The following is an 8,558-nucleotide window of genomic DNA, read 5'->3' as shown; positions in this document are numbered from 1 at the left end:
CTCTTTAACTTAATAGAAGAGTAGGCCCTCTCTTGATGAAAAGTACATGAAGGTTGTTTGGGTGGGAAGGGGGGATGGATTAAAATAGTATTCAGTTTTTATATTGTTTTGACTTTGTAAATGTCCAGAGCCATTTACTTTGATATGTTAATTTTGTTGTAAACCTTTTTTCTTTTTTCTGAAGTTAGTGGTTATCTCATTAGAAAAGAAAAAAAAAAAACACTTGTGTAATCTTATTTGATAAATTTCTTTGTTTCATATGCCAGATCTTTGCAAGGGATATAAAACTTTCATTAATGCAGTAACACACATGAAGAAGTTTCACTTTTTAAACTGTAGGCAGCTGTGCTAGAGTCCTCTCTTCTCTTACTTCAGTTGCCCAGTAACATCCAGGGAAAAGCTCTATGTGAGTAGGTTCCTCCTCGCCTAAGTGAAACTGTTGAGTCTGCTCTGACCCAGAACTAATCACTTGGCTGTGTATAGAATTCCAGGTTGTAAGTAATCTTATCTCAAGCTTCTGAAGGCAGTTTTCCCTTGTTACCTAGCTTCTAACGTTGCTGTTAGGAACCCTAATAATAATAAAAATCCTTCTTTTCCTCCTTCTCGTTCCTCTGCTCCTCCTCTATCTTCTCCTCTTCTATCTTCTCCTCCTTTTTCCTTTTGTATGTGGCCTATTTCTTCCTCATCTTTGCAAGAACATTTTAGATTCTTCGCTTTATTCCTGGTCTCTTAAAAATGTCATGCTGATACACCTTAGTGAAGGGTTATTTGCGTTCACGGGACTGTGCATTTGGTGGACTTTGATCTAGTGACCAATGGCCTTCAGGTCTAAGGACATTTTTCTAAAAAAAACAATGCTTTCAATCATCTCCCTTCATCTGCTTTGCTTTTTCCTTGTGGCACTCCTGTTGTTTAAATATTAGACCTCCTGGATTAATCTTCCTAAACTTTTTATCTTTTCTTTACTATTTTCTCTTTTTAACGTGTGTTTCTTGGACATTCCCTCAATTTCATCTCCTAAACCTTCTATTGCATTAAAAGTTTTTAAAAACTGTATTTTTAGTTTCAAGGACCTTAAAAAACTTGTTTTCTGAATCCTCCTTTTAAAAAAACTAATTCTGTATTCTTGTTTCAGGAATGCCAAACCAACCTCTCACCTCTGAGAATATTAATTGCGTATTCATTTGCATTTCACTCTGCTCACTTCACTCTCTGTTTTCTGCGCGTGGTCTTACTGTTTACTTACTCCGACTCAAGTTAGTGGCTTTCTTCTAATACGTGAGAACTCTTGGCTGTCTGTCTTGAGGCACCGCAGAGGTTTCTGGGAATGCTGTCCATGAGTGGGGCTTCTGAACTGGTGGTTTTGCCATCTGGTATTCAAGTAAAGACTGGCCATGCTATAGGGGTGGGGCAAAGAGTTCAGCATCAGAAAGTCTCTTCCCTTGAATGGGCCAGTTTCTTTAGATAAAAATCCCTGTAGGTCCTACCTGGAGGCTGTCAAGTTTAGGGCCCTGGAGGAGAAGCAAATGGGGCATCACAGCACCCAGCACACAGACTCTCCCTTTCCTGCTTTCAGTATGGTGCCATGCCTTCACCTTCACGTGGCCTGGTGTCCCCAAGTCCAGACCGTCTAGGGGTCAGCCCATCCAGAAGGCAGCCTTTGCCTCTCTGCTGCCAAGGTGGAAGAGGGGCAGTCTCCAGGCCGTCTGGGCCGGGGGAAGGGAACCTGGGGTCTCAGGGCTCTTTAGGAAGCCTTCCAAGCACTTCTGTTTTTCAAGTCATTATATGTACTGATGCCTGGAAGTACCAGGTGCCTTCAAATCTGGACCTTTCTGGAGTTCTGCAGCATAAATTGACTTAGTTCTTATTAAGTCAGCAGGTTTCAGCTGTTTGTTCTATTCTCAACGTTTACACTCATCTGTCTGCTTTCTATCACCCAAAACTTGATATCTTTTCTTGTTGGCTGTCATCCCCTATCCTGTTTTCTTTGTCCTTATGAGTTCATGACTTTTTATAATTCCATTACTGTCATTTTAGTGGTATTTCAGGAAGAGATGGAGATAAACAAGTGTGTTCAGTCTGCCATAGTTCACTGGAAGTACAGGTTTTACTCTTTATTTTTATTGAAAAATGATTATTTTCAGGGGTGAAAAATGACAACAAACAAAATTATTTTAGAAATAAGATAACTATTTTTGTAAGGCAGAGAGAAGAGGTTAGGAAATTCAATTCTGATTTTGCCTTTTCCCCTTTTTACTGTAGTTAATGGAAATGAGACTCTAATGACCAAGAGAGAGTCGTATTCAGAACAGCTAACCATGGAGAGAGACTTCTGTTTACTTACCAGCGTCTCCTGTGAGAATGTGGTGTTTCCCCCTGTCCTCCTTTGGCTCTATTCTCTGATATTGTGTCCAGATGGCCCTCGATCATCAATATTGAATATCAGAAGAATAGATTCATTTACTTGCAACTGACTAGGCTGTTTTATTTCACATTTTCTTTTTAGGACTGGTAATGTGGTTTTGGCCAAATGCTCTCATGGGTCTAGGTAATTCTCTATTTTGGAGTCTTGGAGAACTTGCAGAATGTGCGGTCATTTTCCTAGAACATTTTGAAGGTTCTTTTTCTCCAGGGATCAAGTAGAGACAGACAGACAGGGTCTTCCCAGGTTCTCAGGTTTGAGCACAGGAAGAGCTTCTGGGCAGAGCAGTCCTGGTGCCCCATCGGTGTGGGTGACCCTCCATGGCCTGTCCATCAAACACCACCGGAAAATGCACCTCTCTGAAGCAACGCGAAACTTTCCCTGGATGATCCCATTTTCTCAGACGTGCATCTCAGGTTCATTTTGTTCCAACATCTGTTTTTTTTTTTTTTTTTTATGCTGAGGATGAACTTCCATATCTTACAAAGGTACCAGCACAGCGATGTGAACGAGGGCCCCTCCTTGTAAGACCTAAACATCCGGCTGCTTCAGAAATCGGATTCTCTGTTACTACAGTAAACTGGGAGAAAGTGAACAAGTCTTTTGGAAGGTGGGTCAAGCCCCATCCGGACTCGTTCTCACCGGGAGAAGCAGTGTCTCTCTGTAAATAGCACGGCTGACTCACGGGGCTGACCGGGAGATCATTCCTCCTCCACGTCACCGGCTGGCCCCGTGACATTCGGGTCCCGCAGTCGGCGGAGGACCGGGTCTCTATCGAAGTGTGGAGACAGCGGCAAAGCAGAGAGAAGTAGGGAAAGCAGACATTGTTCACGTCCGTCGTGCTCCAACGTGTCATCAGTAGCGTCCCCATCCCCGCACATAGTGGGTTCCCACAAAACGTTTGCACACAACACGGCTGACGGAGGCCACTGCTGACGTCCTCTGGTCCCGGACACGTCAGACCGCAGCAGGTGGCTGGTGACTCACGTGACCTGCTGCGCTGTCCCCTGGGCGTCTCCAAACTCCCTGGCTTCTTCTGTCGTTCGGGATTTGCAGTAAAAATGCTGGCTGTCCTGCCACACGTACTCTGGGAGGTTTAGCTCCTCCTTGCCCCAAAGGCCTTGGGGGTGAAGGTGCTCCAGTCCCTTGCTGCTCTGACTCCTAGTTATCCTGCATCCTTGGGCTCAGCCCTGCTCCCTCTGTTTTTCGCCCTCTCTGGCTGGCCCCTCGTCCTTCACTTGCCCAGTGTCCTCCTAGCTCTGGACGCTTGTGAGGGGCCCCTTTACTGACAGTTTGGAGGAAATGGAAAGAGGTTGTAAGTCATCACAGTATGAGGTGACAGAGTGCAGGTGAGTCTGGGCTCACGGGTCCCATTGCCCTGAAAACCCATCTGACATCCCCTCCCCGGGACGTCTCCCTGTCCGGGCCCCCGATGCAGGCTCCACTGCCGCCGAACTTTGTGTCTTCCCTGAATTAGCAGCCCCCGCGGGAGACCCCTCTCCCCTCCCCCAGGCCACTTGCCTCCCAAGTGCTTGGCTGTTGTCCCTCCCCAGCCGCTGTTTCCTGCGGGGGGCAGGACGGATGAGTGATTTTCATTTCACCCTTTCTTGGTCGCCTCTCTCTCTCAACCAAAAGGCCCAATAAAGTTCTTTTTCTACCCCCCAAATGACCACCTATCCCCCAGATGAATTCTGCTGAACCCGAGAACTCAGGAGCTAGGCACGCGGCATTTGCTTCTAAACAGGAGCTGTATTTTCCTCTCGCCACATCTATTTAATATACAGAAAGGAATGTTTCTAGAATCGTCAGTGATAGCACCGCCAGTGCACACAGGCCCCTCAGGGGTGGCCTCCCCTCTTGCAGAACACGGTACAGCCTGTTCCGCACACACGGTAACCAGCCCGAAGGCCGTCTGACCCTTGCCGGGGCCCTGACTGTTTAGCGCATATGAATTGGAGTGGCTGCTGTGGGCCCTCCCAGAGGCTGCACAGAGATGAAGCTTTAAGTAAAGCAGCTTTTCTCTTTCCTTTTTAAGGAAAGTGTGAAGTTCCATCCATGGATGTGGCCACCCGGCCGCCGGGGTTAGGGCGTGACTTTACAGCACGTGCTAGGGGCTGGGGTGCCACCGGGCAGAGAGATCGCCAACCGTGTCTGGGCGCTGAGACCACTTCTCCATCAGCTTCGAGAAGATGAAGTTTCCAGGAGCCAGGGGCTGGCGGAGGGGCCAAAATATTCAGTCTGTGTGGAACCAGCCTTCCTCTCCACAGGGCTTCCCCACAGCCGGCCAGTCCTGCCCTGTATCTCCAGGGACGTCCCCTCCAGCCCAGCCCGTCCTGCGGTGGCCCCGTCACGTGGGCACCGTTGTCAGAAGCCCCCGTGTGGACAGGCTGGGTGGCCTGCCGGAGGCCGCACATAGTAGACGGCAGAGCGGGGATTTGAAGAAAGCCTGGACATCCGCCTTTCTGGTTTCAGAGCCTCCTCCACTCGGGAGAACGCCATGTTTGCAAGCCCTAATGACATGCTCACGGTGGACCGTGCGGGCTCATAACATCCCACCGTGTGTCTATTTGTATTCAGACCCGGCTATGTTTATAGTTGGGTTTTATATATGCTCAACTTCGGAAGGACAGATATTAAGAGAAAGAACGTCGCTCCTGGGAAAGCAATAAGAGGGCAGAAAATCTAATCCCCGCCCCCGCCACCTCCGCCAATATAAAGTAGGAGTCCTCATTATCCCCTTAAAACATTCTGGCTTCTCCCCCTGCTGGCACTTATCTCAATTAATAAATAGTAATTATTTGCTTGCTTATTTTTTTCTGTGTTCCCCACCAAACTGCAGGTTCCACGAGGGCAGGAGCAAGTCTACCTATCGCCCAGCGTATCTGCAGCTTGTAGGTGGTGGGAGGACCTGAAGGACACAGCAGGATGTGGTTGATGAATAAGTGACTTGATTTAAAAGACACAGACAGGAAAATTCATGTATTCCTCTTCATCTTTTAATAAGTTGGCCAGGAATAAAGATGCATCTTCACCGTCCTAAAACCTTGTGTTAACAGTGCGTGGGCTCAGAGTGGGGCTTCTCTGGTGGCTCAGGTGATGAAGAAGCTGCGTGCGGTGCAGAAGACCTGGGTTTCTGCTCCCTTTTGTTGAAACTGATCAATGCTTAGGAGGATTAGCCAAGTCAAGGCTGATTTGGGTCTTGGTTCTTTAAAATCATTTGAAGTTCCGTTACCAAATTTGAGAACTTAAAAAAATTAACAGCTAATTCTTTCCATTATTACTGAGGAGGTTTTTACCAAGGGTTTGTTTTTATTGCGGAAGCTTCCCTTGGCGTTCTTTGCAGGATATACTTTTTATTTCAATGAAGTTTGAAATGAAAACAAATCCATACTCACTATCAACTAAGTGTGAAATTGCTCTTGCCACCAACAGATCCTAAGCAGACTTCAGTTGTACAAACTTGAAGCGGAGGGAAGGTGCTCTCTGCTGACAAATCAGAAGAGTCACACATACAAAAATACCATTTTAGCATCCAGAGGCTTCGAAGCACTGGTGTGTGCTTGTCAGCAGCTATGAGGTCAAGCCTCGTATTACGCGGATGGGGACATGTGACACAAGCCTTGGACAGGTCCTCCTTCCTAGAAACAATTGTGTCACTCGGAGTCATTCATGGGAAGTGACAGAAACTGGAAGCCAAGGAAATTAGTTGATTCATGACTTTGAGGACCCTAGTTCTGGCACAGCTGGATCCAGAAGCCAAAGCATATTCTGGGTATTTGTTCTCTCTGTGTGTGTCTCTCCCCCCGCTCCCCACACACACTGCTGTCCAGGCTTGACCCCATCCTGCATGAAGCTCCTTCCACAGGGTTTGCCCAGGAACCAGCTCCAGACACCCTTGGATGGCCCTTATAGTTTTCATGCCAGAGGAAGGGATGGACGAAAAGAGAGATGATTTCAGCATCGATATCTCAGGTCTTAGGAAGCCTTTTACTGACCTCTTTGTGGGCTGTGTCTTTGCCTGAACCACTAATGGAGATCACCAACCAGGGCTGACTTGGTTCTGTGCCCTTTCCTGTGGCAGAGGGAGATGGTCCTTATAGATGGGGCTGCTGGATAAATGAAAGGAGAGCTGCTCAGGGCAGAGGCATGGATGCGGAGCAAGTAAAATAAAGTCCCCCCACTCCATTGAACAAGGAAAGGGCGTACAGCCTGTTGTCCAGAAAGTGCTCACACTGTTTTGAAATGTAGGTGAAAGAAAGGTGTACCTTAACACGCCCAAACTTTAAAATACACACTACCGTTTTATTGCATTTTCCAAATATTATCCAAGTAACTCGGATGTAAATTTATTCTGTTCTTTAAATGGAACTATTGAAAACATCTCAATGGTTTGATTTATTTTCTTACCATATGCTCTAGGAAATATTTAGTAAATGTTATGTTCCAATTCACAGTCTTGTTTTAGTTACTCAAGAGTTTCTATCATCCACATTTGTTATGAAGTCCTAGGTTTATGACTCTAGTCTTTTCTTAAGTTTGCTTTCCGAGCTTTTTATTCATGTATTCAACCAATCAGTATTGGGTAGTAAGTGTTATCAGATATTATTATAGGTTCTGTGAAGGAATTCAAAAGAATGTACAGAGAGACAAACTTACAATTTAATCAGAGGATGGACAACTAAACCTCTGAAAGGGCGGTGATGAATATAAAACAGCCATGAGGGAACACACCAGAAACTTCACGCGCCAAAGACAGAGCAGAAAATTCCAGCTGAGAGAAAAGCAGCTTCAGGGAGCCTCATAGACTGAAGGAGAAATGCTTCTCACCTTGTCCTCCAAGGGGCTGCTCCAAGGCCCTTTTCATAAAGCCCCCACCAAACCCCAGCGATGTTTCTTCTGCTCCCCACTGGTCCAGATGGGTGCCCCAAAGGTGTAAGTGCCCCTGTTCTCCTAGGCTGTGCTTGTGTGGCCACCAAGGAGGTCTTCTTGGGCAGCCAGGGGCAGCAGGAGAGAGCTGTGCTGTGCCGCCAAAGAGAAGTGCTGTCACCAGGGTGCGCAAGGTGCTCGGAGCCTGTGCACAGCAGGGGAGGTGGTGGCGCGGGGCTGAGGGCACCTGCAGAGGTGCACGGAGTGAAGGCGGACGCGGGCGGTCCCGTGTGGCTCGGGGGCCACCTGCGGGAGACCGGGCGGGGCCAGAGAGCCGCCCCTGGACCGGCCAGCGGCCGTGCATCTGCACCGTGCGGCCGGTCTCTGCTGACAAGGAAAGAAATGGCTGTGAAGTCAGAGGGCCTTCCAGATTGGACGCAGTGCACGCCCACAGACATCTTCATGACTGATTTGACACTGGGTGCATTCTCTGTGATGTGTGCGCACAGGAAGCTGAAAGTCGCTCAGTCATGTCTCTTTGCGACCCCATGGCCTATACAATCCATGGAATTCTCCAGGCCAGAACACTGGAGTGGGTAGCCTATCCCCTCTCCAGGGGATCTTCCTGACCCAGGAATCGAACCAGGAAGTTAATGTGGTTAAGTACAAACATTAGAAAATAACCAGTGCAGAAGGGATTTCAGTTTACCCAGAGGCCTCCACGGAGAAGGCAATGGCACCCACTCCGGTACTCCTGCCTGGAAAATCCCATGGACGGAGGGGCCTGGTGGGCTGCAGTCCATGGGGTCGCTAGTAGTCGGACACGACTGAGCGACTTCACTTTATTTTTTCACTTTCATGCATTGGAGAAGGAAATGGCAACCCACTCCAGTGTTCTTGCCTGGAGAATCCCAGGGACGGGGGAGCCTGGTGGGCTGCCGTCTATGGGGTCGCACAGAGTTGGACACGACTGAAGCAACTTAGCAGCAGCAGCAGCAGCAGCAAAGACCTCCAAGTCCTTGGCAAAGAGGAGACATTCTGCTTTCCATAAACTCTGTAAAGCCGCAGAATTTGTGGGCAGGGCTTTGTCCTCAGGAAACTGTACGATCTTCAAACGCACACAAAGTGGAAGTGTCGGTGGCTCAGTCGTGTCCGACTCTTTGTGATCCCACGAACTGTAGCCCCCTAGTCTCCTCTGTCCATGGGATCCTCCAGGCAAGAACACTGGACTGGGTTGCCATTCCCTTCTCCAAGGGATCTTCCTGACCCA

At 48.1% G+C, this 8,558-nt stretch overlaps 1 long non-coding RNA gene across 1 annotated transcript; it reads left to right on the top strand.

Annotated features, from left to right (window-relative positions):
- The first annotated feature begins 364 nt into the window (after positions 1-364).
- LOC147344550 (uncharacterized) lies at positions 365-6,656 on the top strand. The gene is made up of 3 exons (XR_015155892.1): positions 365-494; positions 2,887-3,032; positions 5,262-6,656. It is a non-coding gene; the product is annotated as an uncharacterized LOC147344550 (long non-coding RNA).
- The last annotated feature ends 1,902 nt before the right edge of the window (positions 6,657-8,558 follow it).

This window comes from Bos grunniens, chromosome 26 (assembly GCF_055505025.1).
Source record: "Bos grunniens cultivar Pamir isolate PY7600 chromosome 26, Bosgru_T2T1.0, whole genome shotgun sequence".
Taxonomy (NCBI): Eukaryota; Metazoa; Chordata; class Mammalia; order Artiodactyla; family Bovidae; genus Bos; species Bos grunniens.
Note: the sequence above shows the minus strand (reverse complement) of the source record. Positions and strands in the feature narration are given on the sequence as shown.